The sequence below is a fragment of the Megalobrama amblycephala genome, linkage group LG3, assembly GCF_018812025.1.
Source record: "Megalobrama amblycephala isolate DHTTF-2021 linkage group LG3, ASM1881202v1, whole genome shotgun sequence".
Taxonomy (NCBI): domain Eukaryota; kingdom Metazoa; phylum Chordata; class Actinopteri; order Cypriniformes; family Xenocyprididae; genus Megalobrama; species Megalobrama amblycephala.
This window is the reverse complement of record NC_063046.1, coordinates 9,630,150-9,646,673: the sequence shown is the minus strand read 5'-3', so window position 1 is coordinate 9,646,673 and position 16,524 is coordinate 9,630,150. Positions and strand designations below refer to the sequence as shown.

The following is a 16,524-nucleotide window of genomic DNA, read 5'->3' as shown; positions in this document are numbered from 1 at the left end:
CCTATGGTATTGATGTCAAAATTGTGGCCAGTGAAAATGCTGAGTGGTTAGTAACTTTGAAAAACCACTAGACACAGTGGCTGATGAGCGAAAAAGTTGATATAAGTATATATACAGTTAAACCAAAACTTATTCAGACACTAGATATAATTTTTGATATATTTTTACAAGTGGGTGCAGGACACTATAGTTCACTTATGTAAGTGAGGATAGCAAAATAAAGTAAAATCTGACATAGTATACCCGAAAATTCTTCATAGAGTAAAATTGATTAAAATTTGGGACCAAAAATTATTCAGACACTTTACCTGACCATGTTTTGTGTTATCTGACATAATTAAGATTATGTTTAACTCTGAGATATTTTATTACCATTCAGTTTATAGTGAATAAACTGAATTAATGAATGAAATGTTCAAGGTGTCTGAATACATTTTGGTTTGACTCTATAATATAGAGTATTATATATATATACACACACACACACACACACACACACACACACACTGAGATAACATGTTTTTCATCATTTAGTTGTTGCCAATACTTGCAAATAATTTGTGAAAGAACCAACTTAAAAGACTCAGGGGCCACTAATTTGAGACTCATTCTCATTCATCTCCATTCCCATAAAGGAACTGAAAGATTCAATGGTCCACTTACAGTTGAAAATAAAGATTAAAAAAAAGCATAATTTACTTACAATGAGTGACTCAGATGGGTGAATGTTTCCAGCAGACCAATACAATTCAGTCAGAAACACAACTGGCATTGTCACACAGCACACAGACATGACATAATCTCACTTACAGCCTGAGTACATGTCTGGCCTCCTTACATAAATCCTTTTTACAATAATTCATTACACAAAACATGAACACAGCATTATACCCTGTGGTCTTATATGAGGATGACTGCATCCAACCTCTTCTGCTAATTAAGGGTTGTGGGATTGTTTCCGTAATAAATGCAGACTGACACAGCTATGTTCTCCAAAACATCTGGCTTCAGGGGTCTAGTGTCTTTTTTCTTTGTTGTTGAACATTTTATTACTGTATATCCATGTTTTTGCTATTCGAAGAGATCTGCTGATGTAATTATTTGTTTTATGGCACAAATTTTTGTTGAAGTATTCACACGGATTGCTTTACAAAACAATTTCTTGAGTTTTTGGAAATGTAATCAAGGTTTAATTGTAAAAGTTCTGGACGGGTTTATTTTTAACTCACAACTGCCTGAGGAACCTTTTGGAGTAATCAAAAACAATGACATTCATAGTAAATTTCAACATGATCTCATTGGTATTTTGGGTTCGGTTTTTGAAAGAAGTCTCAAAAATACAGTGAAAAGTATAATATTGTGAAATATTATTACAATTTAAAATAGCTGTTTTCTTTTTTTTTTATATATATTGTAAAATGTAATTTATTCCTGTGATCAAAGCTGAATTTTCTGCATCATCACTCCAGTCTTCAGTGTCACATGATCTTTCAGAAATCATTCTAATATGATGATTTTATTATTATCAATGTTGACTTTTGATCGACTTTTGTAACGCATCCTTGCTAAATAAAGTATTATTTTTAAATATTTTTGAAAAACTGTACTGTAAAGACGCAATTGTAAAATATTAATTCACATGAGAGATAGAAAGTTATAATTACGAGAGAAAAAAAACATTTTCTCAGAGAAATAATGTAGGGAGTGTGAGATAAAAAGTCACACTGTAAAAAAATATTTTCATGATTTGTTATCACAACATTTTTTCTTTTGTCAAATCAACTTAGATAATTAATGTGGTTCAGATAACATAATATTTTGAGTTCTTGTTGACTAAATCAATCGCTTTCATTGTATTAACTCAAACTTTTAATTTCAATGAACTCAAACTTTTAAGGCAACCAGGTAACTTACTTTTTTAAGTTAAACCAACAATTCCTTTTTACACTGCAGTTATGAGTCACAACAGTGACAATTTTGAGAAATAAAGTTGCAATTGTGTGATAATAAAATCACAATTAGAAAAAATATTTATGCATTTTATGTACAAATAACTATGAAAATTAAATTGCTCATCCTGCAGATTCTCAGAAAAAAAGATCATGGCACATCAAATCATTGATTAAATTAATTCATTTATAACAGTAACCAATCAACCATATAAGAAGAGCTCAATCATCGACTGCTCTGTCCAAAACACATTTAATGAGATCTGCCATTTCCTTACAGCTTTCTCAAAGTGTTTTTGCAAGAGTATCTACTCCTCAGATTTGTTTTTACTCTTTTGTTAATATTCTGCCCTTTCAGCAAATAGAACACTTCCTATTTACGTTACGACTTAAGCACACACAACCGAAGAATCCCTGCTGAGTCCCAGACGCAAGAGCTACTGACAGACTCCATCCTGCTCTGCTCGTTCATCATAACATAAAGCTCACACTGAGAACTAATGTATATTAATCTCATGTTGTCTCTGAATTAGTTAGAATCAGAAATAGTAAGAATCAAACCATTTCTTTATGGTTTATCTGCTCAAAAACAGCATATGTATGGATGCATACGATGTGAGCGGGGGCAAAATTACCAGTTTTCTTGCTAACTATATAGTTTATGGACACTGAATGGTGTTTTATCCGCGGTTGAAACACTGAATGAGCAATTACATGAGACATGATACATTTCAGTAAGTTGTACCAGTTTTTTCGACATACCCTCTGATGTTCATGTTTATTTAGTGGTAAAGGTGAAGAGATGATTGGTTCACGTGCTGAGGCACAACTGTCACAGCACATTAAAAGCAGCAAAAAAGGTATTTATTGACTGAATTTCATAATAAAACCTACAAACTTTTAAAGCTGAAACATTGTTTCATATTAAAAGTGTTTGTCAGCGCATTGTCTGTGTTTTCTTTTCTCCTTGATGTTTATTCACTGCGTGAGAATATGGACGTGTGGTGAGAGAGAGTCAATATTAAAGGGTTAGTTCACCCAAAAATGCAAATTTTGTCATTAATTATTCACCCTCATGTCGTTCCACACCCGTAAGACCTTCGTCCATCTTCAGAACACAAATTAAGGTATTTTTGATAAAATCTGATGGCTCAGTGAGGCCTGCATTGACAGCAAGATAATTAACACTGACAGATGCTCAGAAAGCTACTTAAGACATATTTAAATCAGTTCATGTGACTACAGTGGTTCAGCCTTAATGTTATGAAGTGACTAGAATACTTTTTGTGCGGCAAAAAAAAAAACCTAAATAACGACTTTATTCAGCAATATCTAGTGATGGTCGATTTCAAAACACTGCTTCATGAAGCTTCGAAGCTTTACGAAGCTTTTGTTTCGAATCAGTGGTTCGGAGCGTGTATCAAACTGCCAAAGTTACATGATTTCCGTAAATGAGGCTTCGTTACATCATAAGTGTTTTGAAATTTCAATGGTTCACCACTGGGGGGCATGAATTTGGCAGTTTGATACGCGCTCTGAACCACTGATTCGAAACAAAAGATTCGTAAAGCTTCATGAAGAAGTGTGTTTTGAAATCGCCCATCACTAGATATTGTTGAATAAAGTCGTTATTTTGTTTTTCTGGTGGAAAAGTATTCTCGTCGCTTCATAACATTAAGGTTGAACCACTGTAGTCACATGAACTGTTAAATATGTCTTTAATACGTCTTTAGTAGCTTTCTGGGCAATGTAAGTGTTAATTATCTTGCTGGCAATGCAGACCTCACTGAGCCATCGAATTTTATGAAAAATATCTTAATTTGTGTTCCGAAGATGAACGAAGGTCTTACGGGTGTGGAACGACACGAGAAAGAGTAACTAATGACAGAATTTTAATTTCTGGGTGATATATAGATATATAGATAGATTTAGTCCGAGAGCTTTCTGTCCCTCCATTGAAAATGTATGTACGGTATACTGTCCATGTCCAGAAAGGTAATAAAAACATCATCAAAGTAGTCCATGTGACATCAGTGGGTTAGTTAGATTTTTTTGAAGCATCGAAAATACATTTTGGTCCAAAAATAACAAAAACTACGACTTTATTCAGCATTGTCTTCTCTTCCGGAATCCTTTCCATTGAATTGATTCCATTGAACTGATTCCATTGAATCCTTTCATCTGTCGGCGTTGGTAATGCACTTTTACGTCGCCGTGGTTGTTTTTGGCGATTAGGACATCCACGACATTTTGAAGCATTGAAAAATACATTTTGGTCCAAAAATAACAAAAACTATGACTTTATAGGACTGACCTGAAGGAAAATGCTATATAGATGCAGGTAATACAAGCTTCAGTGAAAAGTATCAATAGAGAACAAACATATGTTTACGTTGCTAAGGGTGGTTGATTAGGGTGTTGTGCAGTGATACATAAAACCACTGGGTGAAGCGGTCATAGCCGCCAATCAGAATCAAGAACTGGAACTAACCATTTATAATGCGAGTTATACAATGTGTATAGTCGGTTCTAAAAATTAGATTAGAAACAAAATCTGAAGTACTAGCAGTGTGAATAGATTGTGCAAAATGCTTCATGGATGGAAATAATTGCTAACAAACCTCTTAACATATTACATCAAACTCTCAACCCTCTGAAGTACCAACAGTTCCCTCTATAAAATATAAAAATCCTGGCACACAATCCAGTTTATTTTACAGAGACAACCTAATCTCCTTTTACCTGCAGAAATCTACTTGTTAGGCTTATAATATGTGAACCGCTATGCAATTCTACCATTACAGGGTCAAAGGTGACACCAAAGATCCTTAACAGATATAGAGAGGATTGCTTTGAGGAATTGGATTAAAAGAAGACTTAGACAACTCCAATTAGATCAGGAAACCTCATTTCATCCTCTATACTGACAAGGTCAAAAGAGTGAATGGAAGAGACACAACAGATGTTCTTAAAGCAGGTGAAAGTATAGAGCTGCACTTCAATCAGATTTTAAGTGAATGGGATTTTAATCAAATTCTAAATCTAATTTGATTCTTATCTGAATGTAAATCTCCATTAGTTGGTCATTATCACCCATAATAACCTGCAGACTGTACATTATCTTGTTTAGTAGATGGTTATTTACCAAATGAATAAATAAATGGACATAAAATACTGCTTTGATGAATGTAAATTGTTGAGAAAGACACCATAGAGGCCCCGTTTACACCTGGTATTAAGATGTGTTTTGGTCGATCGGATCACAAGTAGATGAGGGAGACACATTCCCGTTTACACCTGGTGTTGTAATCCGTCTCTTTTATCCACTTTCATCCACTTCTGTCCTGATTTCATCAAGGGGAAGGTTTATGGGTGGGTAAATGTATGGAGTATTCGATATAATGGATGAAATAAGCTTACGATTTTTACATATGAATACACCCAGAGACGATGGAAAAACATACGGAGAGTATCAGCTTTCGTTTCTGCTCTGACAGCCACAAGACCGGCCGAACGCTGTGAGTGTGTGTTAGAAATCAGGAATGGTGAGAGAACATTGTGCTTGGTACATTTTTTGTCTTCACATCAAACTTGGGGCTTCAACCTCCAAAGTTTAAATCCAGTCTTGCTAGAGCGCTTCCCATAATGTTTACGTGTTAGGTCAATAGGTAGAGAGTAGACCTGGCTCATTCGACCACATGAGCGTTTACACTATGAAAGAAAGTGGACAAGCTCAAAACGTTTTACACCCCGTTTACACCTGTATTTAGCATCGTCCACTTGTGTTCCGATCGACCAAAACACATCTTAATACCAGGAGTAAACATGTGATACGAGAAACAATAAACTAGCTAAACTTAGATAGATGATAGTGGTGACAATGACTGTAACAATAATAATATATATATATATATATATATATATATATATATATATATACACTATATTTCCAAAAGTTTTGGGACGCCTGCCTTTACGTGCACATGAACTTTAATGACATCCCATTCTTAATCTGTAGGGTTTAATATGGAGTTGGCCCACCCTTTGCAGCTATAACAGACTCAACTCTTCTGGGAAGGCTTTCCACAAGGTTTAGGAGTGTGTTTGTGGGAATTTTTGACCATTCTTCTAGAAGCACATTTGTGAGGTCAGGCACTGATGTTGGCGAGAATGCCTGGCTCACAGTCTCCGCTCTAATTCATCCCAAAGGTGTTCTATCGGGTTGAGGTCAGGACTCTCTGCAGGCCAGTCAAGTTCCTCCACACCAAACTCGCTCATCCATGTCTTTATGGACCTTGCTTTGTGCACTGGTGCGCAGTCATGTTGGAACAGGAAGGGGTCATCCCCAAACTCTTCCCACAAAGTTGAAAGCATGAAATTGTCCAAAATGTCTTGGTATGCTGAAGCATTAAGAGTTCCTTTCACTGGAACTAAGGGGCCAAGCCCAACCCCTGAAAAACAACCCCACACCATAATCCCCCTCCACCAAACTTTACACTTGGCACAATGCAGTCAGGCAAGTACTGTTCTCCTGGCAGCCGCCAAACCCAGACTCATCCATCGGATTGCCAGACAGAGAAGTGTGATTCGTCACTCCAGAGAACACGTCTCCACTGCTCTAGAGTCCAGTGGTGACGTGCTTTACACCATTGCATCCGACGCTTTGCATTGCACTTGGTGATGTAAGGCTTGGATGCAGCTGCTCGGCCATGGAAACTCATTCCATGAAGCTCTCAACACACTGTTCTTGAGCTAATCTGTAGGACATATGAAGTTTGGAGGTCTGTAGCTATTGACTCCGCAGAAAGTTGGTGACTTCTGCGCACTGTGTGCCTCAGCATGCGCTGACCCTGCTCTGTGATTTTATGTGGCCTACCACTTCGTGGCTGAGCTGCTGTTGTTCCCAATTGCTTCCACTTTGTTATGATAAAACTAACATTTGACCGTGAAATATTTAGTAGTGAGGAAATTTCACGAATGGACTTATTACACAGGTGGCAACCTATCACGGTACCACGCTCGAATTCACTGAGCTCCCGAGAGCGACCCATTCTTTCACAAATGTTTGTAGAAGCAGTCTGCATGCCTAGGTGCTTGATTTTATACACCTGTGGCCATGGAAGTGATTGGAACACCTGAATTCAATGATTTGGAGGGGTGTCCCAATACTTTTGGCAATATAGTGTGTGTGTGTTCATTTTATTCTTCAAAAATTCCCTAAAAAAAACTTGTCATCCCAATTCTCACAAAACTTGGGGAATTGTTTCTTACACCATTTGATTAGAAGACACTACAACTGACATAAATTTATACTTCTAAACCTTTGCTACAGATGTAGTTTAGCACAATAAAACAATATGCCACGTAGCCTAAGTTCACAACCGAATTGTATTCTGTATTATCCTGTATATCCTGTAAGACAGCTTACGAGTAATAAAGCCTAGAGTAGCTGGCAGTCCAATCCCAGAGGCACAGCGCCAACCCTCAAGCCCTCAGGTTTGGCCGCGATCACTAAATCTTAACAGTCTGTCTAATAAAGCGCACTCATGCTCCTTGCTCAAATCTAAAGTACAGTTTGATTTGGCAAAGCGCAACCGTTTCTATTTACAATTCACAAAAGAAAGCTTCATGGGTCTGCAGGAAGCCAGACTGGGGAGCTAATATTTAGAGACAATTATATTTGATTTCTGTATTTATCGAGTATAATTTCTGAAAGATGGTCAATCTACTGAGTTTCAAACATGTGGAGTTGTGGTCAGGCAGAAGGCAGCCAGAGGTTTATGGCTCTGTTGTTGGAAAAGACCCCACATGAGTATGCAGTGCATTCTTCTGAAGTACAGACATCTGAAATGGTGTGATAGTATTAATTAAACATATGCATAATATGTTAGGCTAGTTATTGAAATGTACTGGATTAGTGTTTGAAGGGCCAGCTATAAATTATAAAACCAGCGTAGGTACGTTAAAGCTTATGGCTTAAGGTGCATTAAATACTGACAATCTGAAGTGGTCAAAAGCAGCAGTGAAAGTGAGCTAGAAAACAATCAATGGTACATGCCTCTGGCTTTTAACATCAGAACACAACATTGTTGTCAGAATATTTTAAGTAGCCTAATTTGCCAGTGATACATCAATGTCATTAAACATTTAAACATTAAAGACTCATTACAGCATGCAGCAAAGTGGTCCAAAAGAACCAAGACATTTAATTCATATATCAAGTAGCATCATTGAAATCAATGTTTTTTAGAACTGTTCTTCAGCACCATTTTGCAATTAATTTGGCATTAAAGGTGCAATATGTAAAATTTGTGAGGATCTACTGACAGAAAATTTACATAACTATGTTTTCAATGGTGTATAAAGACCTTACATAATAAACCGTTATGTTTTTATTACCTTACAATGAGCCATTTCTATCACGTACACCGCGGGTCCCCCCTCCATGTCAAGTTGCCATTATTGTGCCGGCATGTTTCTACAGCAGCCCTAAACGGACAAACACTCTACGGAGCGTGTTTCGTCACTATGTTGTTGTTCTTCTAAATCGTTAGTGTTTTTAGAGGCAGCTTGCATCATCACTATGTTGAATATGCACAAAGTAGTAGTAGTAGTAGTCGTCGTCGTCTGGCTTATTAGAAGAGACTGTTCTTTGTTAAAAGTAAGAAGAAACCTCATTTCTTCACACAAGCTCTCTGCTGTCTCAGACGACATGTCGGCCAGACGGCCACCGTAGCTTCTCTGAGAAGGGAGGGGTGCGGGGAGTGTGCGCTGTTAGTTGCAGTTCGCAACCTCACTGTTACATGCCGCTAAAATTTAATTGCATCAACTGATGTCAATATGATTTTCGTGTTCACACAATTGATAATTACAAAGCACCGCACTTCTTTTTTTGCCTTTACTGAATGAGAGACTTCTTTAAATATATTTTTTGTGTTTCCAATTGCACAAATAGCAAAATGAAAACTCCACAATAGAGTACCTCAGGGATGACGAGTTTTTGTAGGCAAAACCCAGAAGCGAGTTAGCGTTTTAGGACTTTTGGCTCCATCGCCCTAAAGTCTATGGGTTTTTTGAATGGGTTTTTGCTAAATCGCCTGAAATAAGGTCTGTGGTTAATAAAGCCTCTAAATATTTTCATGTTTTGATCTATGATATAAAACACACCAGTTATAACCCGCTTGTGATTTTTTTAAACCTTTATTGTGTCTTAAAAACGGCGGTTGCTAACAACGGGACTACTTCCTTTGGCCGGGACTTTAGACGTCATCATGACAAACAGGACATTTGGACAGCATTCCTAATGAAAAAGTGGAAAAGTATTCATACACAGTGCAGATCATAATCAGCGATCATGTTTTTAAATAAAGTTGATTTTTTAAATAAAGTTTGAGGAAGCTTGGTGGTGGTGACGTTGATCTGCGACCATGGTATGCTGTAGTCCGTTTATAGTCTACTGTTAGATTTTTATATCTGACGACTTTATTTATGCTTCAAAATGTATAAATGTTGTGTTAAATTGTAAAGATTATCTTAATATACAAAATATGTAAGTGTCTTAACTCTTTGTTAAACACAGAGTTTATTTTTTGCAAATTTCCAAAAGTCTATGGGAAAAATGCATAGGCTTTCGATCGAGGGAACCCGTGCGCCGCTAACAACCCTCGGCAACAGTGTAAAGGTGATGATACACGTCATTTTTATTAAAAAATAAATGCCTTTCTGATCTGATTTGTGATAGGAAAAGGGAGAAGAGCGAGTTCAGCAAAAGGCGGATTCGAACCCGTGTCGATCGCATCAAACGCTACAAATATGTGCCATATGCCCTTCAGTCTACACTACTAACGACAGACGTTAAACAAACCCTGTCTTTTTAGTATTTAACTGAAAATATTCAGTGGCTTAATTACAGCTTACACGCTTTAGTTTGGACAGTTGTTGGTATTTTAAGCATTATATGAGGAAAATTCCCTGTTTTGGGTTGACGCATGACAACTTACTAGCGTAAAAAGATACAAGTTCACGCTCCTTTTCTCTGCTCCACTGCCGCTGAGAGGCCGCCATCTTGTTTGATTTTTTCTGAAATCTCCGAACCGGTCACGTGATCGGCTGCTAACATTCTGATTGGAGGATCTCAATAAATTGCCCATGACTGATCTAAAAGTAGCCCAATTCCGCGGGAAAACCGTGGACTTGGCAACACTGGAGAAATGTCATTTTTACCACAGCCGCTGTATTAGAAACAACTAGTTTTTTGTAATTTAATGCAACGGTAATATAAAACTATATAATATTGTTATAAATGTGTATAGGCTACTTTGCAGGATTTACGATAATGATAACCCTATTTTTTGTGCATAATTCCCCAAAATGCTTTAAATGCTGTAAACTAACATCAAAACTCGCATACACTCTAAGTTACAGATTGTGTAATTTTTTTAATATTATTCATGAAGCCTGACTATCACGAGCCGATAAATAGGGCAAAAAAGTAAAAATAGCCTTTAAAAAGAGACATTACAGAAAATAGTTAGAAGACAGATAGCATGCGACTGCAGTGCAATTCAATTTATAAAGCCAAGTGGCAGCAACTTTCTACTTTCTGTCTTCCATCAAGCCCATCATCACTGCCAAAAATGTTCAACAACAACAAAAGCACGTAAACGCGAGAGCTGATGACGTCACACAGCTGCGCGTAACTTAAGCAAGGTTATCAATGAGAATAAATTAGGTAAATTAAATCGATGTGAAATTACGTTACCTAATGTGACCGCTTAATTCACCCACACGCGCTTAAATCCACCCTGCTGTATCAGAGAGCAGTTGAGTTCTTCCCTTCAGCCGGGCGCTTTCCGAGTTGGAGAAAGACAAAAGGAGCGCAACCCGAACGAATGGATTCAAACATCAGGAATCATGTACTGTATTATCCCGAGTCATTCTTGGACTCGTGCACGCGCTGCTGGATGATCTAGAGCTCGCAGGCAGCTCCTCCCTCCTACACCAGTGTCCTTCAGAGACCTTCCAGCCCTCCTCACAAACACACTGATTGATTCGGGCTCCTGTGTCACCCGACAACATGCCACATTACACAGACCTGATACAGTACACTGGATTAACAGTTAGAATATTCACATCACAAAAGTTTTGTTCTTAAAGTATCTATCTATCTATCTATCTATCTATCTATCTATCTATCTATCGTTCTATCTATCGTTCTATCTATCTATCTATCGTTCTATCAGCAGAAAACATCTGTGAGCATCATTACTCCAGTCTTCAGTGTCACATGATCCTTCAGAAATCATTCTAATATGCTGATCTGCTGCTCAAGAAACATTTAATGTGTACAATTGTTGTGTACAATATTTTTTTTCAGGATTATTTGATGAATAGAAAGTTCAAAAGAACAGTGTTTATCTGAAATCTAATCTTTTGTAACATTATAAATGTCTTTACTGCCACTTTTGATTGATTTAATGCATCCTTGCTGAATAAAAGTATTAATTTCTTTAATTTCTTTTCAAAAAAATAAAAATAAAAATTCTTACTGACCCCAAACCTTTGAACGGTAGTGTATAATGCTACAGAAGCTTTGTATTTCAGATAAATGCTGTTCTTTTGAACTTTCTATTCATCAAGGAATCCTGAAAAAAAAAGTACACAACTGTTTTCAACATTGAAAATAATCATAAATGTTTATTGAGCAGCAAATCAGCATATTAGAATGATTTCTGAAGGATCATGTGACACTGAAGACTGGAGTAACGATGCTGAAAATTCAGCTTTGATCACAGGAATAAATTACTTTGTCAAATATATCTAAATAGTACACAGTTATTTTAAATTGTAATAATATTTCACAATATTACTGTTTTTTACTGTATTTTTAATTAAATAAATGTAGCCTTGGTGAGCAGACGAAACTTCTTTTAAAAACATTAAAAATCTTAGTGGTTCCAAACTTTTGGACTGTACTGTATATGTATATATATATATATACATACATGGTCTGCAGCAATGCTTAGGTAGGTGGTACGTGTCAAAGTAACATCCACATGGATGGCAGGACCCAAGGTTTCCCAGCTGAACATTGCCCAAAGCATCACACTGCCTCCACTGGCTTGCCTTCTTCCCATAGTGCATCCTTATGCCATGTGTTCCCCAGGTAAGTGATGCACACGCACCCGACCATCCACGTGATGTAAAAGAAAACGTGATTCATCAGACCAGGCCACCTTCTTCCATTGCTCTGTGGTCCAGTTCTGATGCTCATGTGTCCACTGTTGGCTCTTTCGGCGGTGGACAGGGGTCAGCATGGGCACCCTGACTGGTCTATGCAGCTCCATACGCAACAAACTGTGATGCACTGTGTATTCTGACACCTTTCTATCAGAACCAGCATTAACTTCTTGAGCAATTTGAGCTACAGTAGCTCGTCTGATGGATCGGACCACACGGGCCAGCCTTCGCTCCCCACGTGCATCAATGAGCCTCGGCCGCCCATGACCCTGTCGCCGGTTCACCACTGTTCCTTCCTTGGAGCACTTTTGATAGATACTGACCACTGCAGACCGGGAACACCCCACAAGAGCTGCAGTTTTGGAGATGCTCTGACCCAGTCATCTAGCCATCACAATTTGGTCCTTGTCAAACTCGCTCAAATCCCTCTTTTCCTTCTTCTAACACATCAACTTTGAGGACAAAATGTTCACTTGCTGCCTAATATATCCACCCACTAACAGGTGCCGTGATGAAGAGATAATCAGTGTTGTTCACTTCACCTGTCAGTGCTCATAATGTTATGCCTGATCAGTGAGTGTATATATAAAATATAGTTTTGAAAAATAAAAAAGTTGAAGGAAAAGCAAAACTGTTTAAGCCAAGGAAATGTTACTACTAATGTACTTGACTTGAATGTTTCCAATGACTAAATGTCATTAGAAATTTTATTGAGAAGATGAACAGCAGGTAGGAGAGACATCTGTTGGCCTGTCACAGAAAGATATAGTGTCAGAGACAGGAAAATATATTATAAAGCCTGTTTCATTCAGAGTGATTTATGAGATGTCTGGAACAGAGGCCTGAATGTTAACAGTCTCTGTGAAGTCAGTGACAATGCAGGACTGGAGCTTTTTAAAGGCTGAAAAAAATGGAATTAAATAAATAAATAAATAAAATCACCTAGTATAAAATAATACATTTCACAATTACTAAGTAATATAACAGGTTCTGAAGTATTTGCTCATCTCAAAGGCACAATATGTAAGATTCTTGTATTAAAACATCCAAAAACCACTAGAACAGTGTTATATATTTTGTTGACTTGTGTACTTAACATTATCCCAGATGTTTCCAACAATGTTCCAGAGAAATCAGCTATTTTAACCAGTTTAATGGCCTGTGTCATTGTGTCGCCTGTCAATGACAATATATCCACGTTACCCTCGATTTCCGTGGACACGCTTTAATATATTATGTGTTTTAGACAGGTGAGCAACTGTTTGGATACTTTTAATCAGAAAACTAATCATTGTTATATAGATCAACACGTTTAGTCTTATTGTTTAAATCTCTAGTTTTCTTGATTTACAGCGAGTAACATGTTTGTGCCTCAGAGACAACGCTATTTTGTCAAGTGACTAACATAGTATAATCAGAAAGAGTAACAATAATACAGCATTTTCTCTGTCATACAATATGTTTTAAAATTAATTGCATGCCATTTAGCAACACAAGTCATCCAGAGTTTATTAATATGATATTCTCAATGTATCTAAGTGTCTCATTCCAGCCACGGAGCGAACGCTCAGAGTAACGTTAAACACAACTTTCAACACACTTTTATTTTAGTTAGTTAGTAGGGCACATTAATAAACATTACAGTAAATGTGCCAGAATTAGCCCAAAGGGCTATTTTTCATCTGCAGACCCTTGACAGAATGTTAAAAAGTCACCCTAAAACAAAGACAGAGCATCATTACACACATATACATTATTAAAAAAAAAAGAAGGAAGAGAAGCAGAAGAAGAGAAAGAAAGAAAGAGAGAGAGAGAGAGAGAGAGAGAGAGAAAAGAGAGAGAAAAAAAAAAAACCTTGACTGTATTTTAGTATGATTGTTTTGACCAAGTAAATCAGCGCTGTGTTACCCCACAATTTTAATTCGTCAGATAAAGTGACCTGTATGAGTAGTAATTCAGTAATTTGAATTTAAAGGGGGAGTCTAATGCTATTTCATGTATTCTGACTTATTTACACTGTTAAAGAGTTGGATTCTCTTGCTAAACATGGCCAAAGTTTCAAAAAACGAGTTGAACGTATGACAGAGTATTTCTGTGCCAAAAATACTCTTCTCACAGATTTCAAACAGTTTTTTTTTTGTTTTTTTTTTCGAACATGGCCCTTTATTATGTAATAAAGGGTGGAATTCCTTGTATGGGCACTTCTCCGGGAAGAGCGCACACACACATCAACCAGAGCCAGAGAGCAAGAGCCGCCCATCAACATGCTTTGTTTCTTTTAACGGAAGTCATCAGCAGCGCTGCACAGGACTTGCTCAAGAAAGATTTGTCACTTTGTTTTTAGACCACGAAATCAACAATGTCACCAAAGAAGTGTGTTTTTGGTTGTGAGGGAAAGATAACCTTGCTTCCCAAAGAACCCAGTGTTAAGTGGAGGTGAGAGATGTGTGCTCACGTATTACATTGATGCGCTGTCAACATGTGTCGTTAAAATAACCATAGAAACCGCCTTAAATTAAAGCTGCTGTAGGTAACTTTTGTAAAAAAATATTTTTTACATATTTGTTAAACCTGACATTATGTCCTGACAGTAGAATATGAGACAGATAATCTGTGAAAAAATCAAGCTCCTCTGGCTCCTCCCAGTGGTCCTATTGCCATTTGCAGAAATACACCGCTCCCGGTAAGAAACAACCAATCAGAGCCAGGAGGAGTGTCTTAGCAGTGTCACTCAATCAAGCTCGCGTGCGCGCTGATCACACTCCTGTCATGCACAGTGTACAGGCGTCAAATTCAAGATTACCGGTGTGCCGCAGCTTTGCTTATGGCGAAATAAAACGATGTTATATGCAAAGGACCACCCTGAAACTAAAAGAAACCTGAAACCTGAAATCTACAAGAAACCATGCCATACATAATTTGTCAGTCCTGTTTTGAAATTATCTTAGTTGTGTAGTTCTTAAATTAAACAAATCAAGCAGGGATACTTACTTGTCAAGCAGAAATGTGGCTGACTCTGCATCGGTTTTTAATCCGTTCAGGACACATAGCTCCCTCCACCTCGGAAAAACCGCTCCGATATTTATCCTCGTTTTATTTCGGGCTCTATCTAATTCTTTCTTTTTGGCTTTTTTATCATCGTCATCTGTCTTTTTCCGTTTACCCGTCTTTATTTTATGAGCAGGTGCCACAGGAATTGGCAGTTTGGATTGTTTTTCCGCCATAAGCAAAGCTGCGGCACACCGGTAATCTTGAAGCCTGTATGCGCTGGCGCTGTGCATGGGAGGGGTGAGATCAGCGCGCACGCGAGCTTGATTGACACTGCTAAGACACTCCTCCTGGCTCTGATTGGTTGTTTCTTACCGGGAGCGGTGTATTTCTGCAAATGGCAATAGGACCACTGGGAGGAGCCAGAGGAGCTTGATTTTTTCACAGATTATCTGTCTCATAATGTCATAATGACATAATGTCAGGTTTAACAAATATGTAAAAAAAATTTTTTTACAAAAGTTACCTACAGCAGCTTTAACTATCAAAATAAGGATAAAGTTGTGTCTGAAAGTTGCAATCACTTTTTTATTGGTTAAAATGAATGGAGAATATCTGGTGTTTTTCCGTGGCTGCTCGAGCCCTCAGGATCGGCACTTATGTTTTTATAAACAAGGCCCAGTTCTATGCTGGATTTACAGATCGTTTGAAACTGAAGGATGGAGCGGTCACAGCGATAATAATCCCGGTCATGAGTCAGAACCACAGGTGTGAGTAAAACTGCATCAAATGTCTGTTTTACTGGCAGTCGGCACCTAAGTGCATATAATGTAAACAACATGAATGTAGTGAATTCATAAATTCATTATTCATCATTCACTATATGCTTTATTCATTATAGTGATTCAAAAGTTATCCAGGGATAATGTGATGGTGTATTGTGTATGTTTAAATACATTTGTTTAGCTGACCATCAATAGCTTGCAGATGATTGCTACGCAAAAGCTGTGAATGCTCGTCACTCTTTAGCTCCGCTCACACGGCACGCCTCCAGGAGCTCGGCTGTTTTCGGAAAGACTCGATACAGCGCATGTATGTTTTATAAATCTGATAAAACTAAAGACTTTTTGGAGATATGAAGGATGCAATACTACTCTCTAGTTACTCAAGATTAACCCTTAAATGCATGACTGTTTCACCAATCGTTCTTTATCGACCCGGATCTATATCTAACACGGAAGGATCTCTACCTGTCGTGATAATATAAAACTCCTGATATTAGAGAAACAATTACAGAAGAATAAAATAAAGCATATTTTGTTACCTTTTGGAGCTTGAAAGGGCTCCG

General features: G+C 37.5%; 1 protein-coding gene across 4 annotated transcripts in view; it reads right to left on the bottom strand.

The window, feature by feature from the left end:
* Positions 1-11,022, bottom strand: part of mef2ab (myocyte enhancer factor 2ab) — a 38,646-nt gene extending 27,624 nt beyond the window's left edge. For 3 of the 4 annotated variants that reach the window (XM_048183753.1, XM_048183751.1, XM_048183752.1), the window contains exon 1: positions 10,711-11,022. The gene's annotated coding sequence lies outside the window, so the exon portion shown is untranslated. The remainder of the gene's footprint in view (positions 1-10,710) is intronic. The other variant, XM_048183755.1, reaches the window with a different exon arrangement.
* Between the last annotated feature and the right edge of the window lie 5,502 nt (positions 11,023-16,524).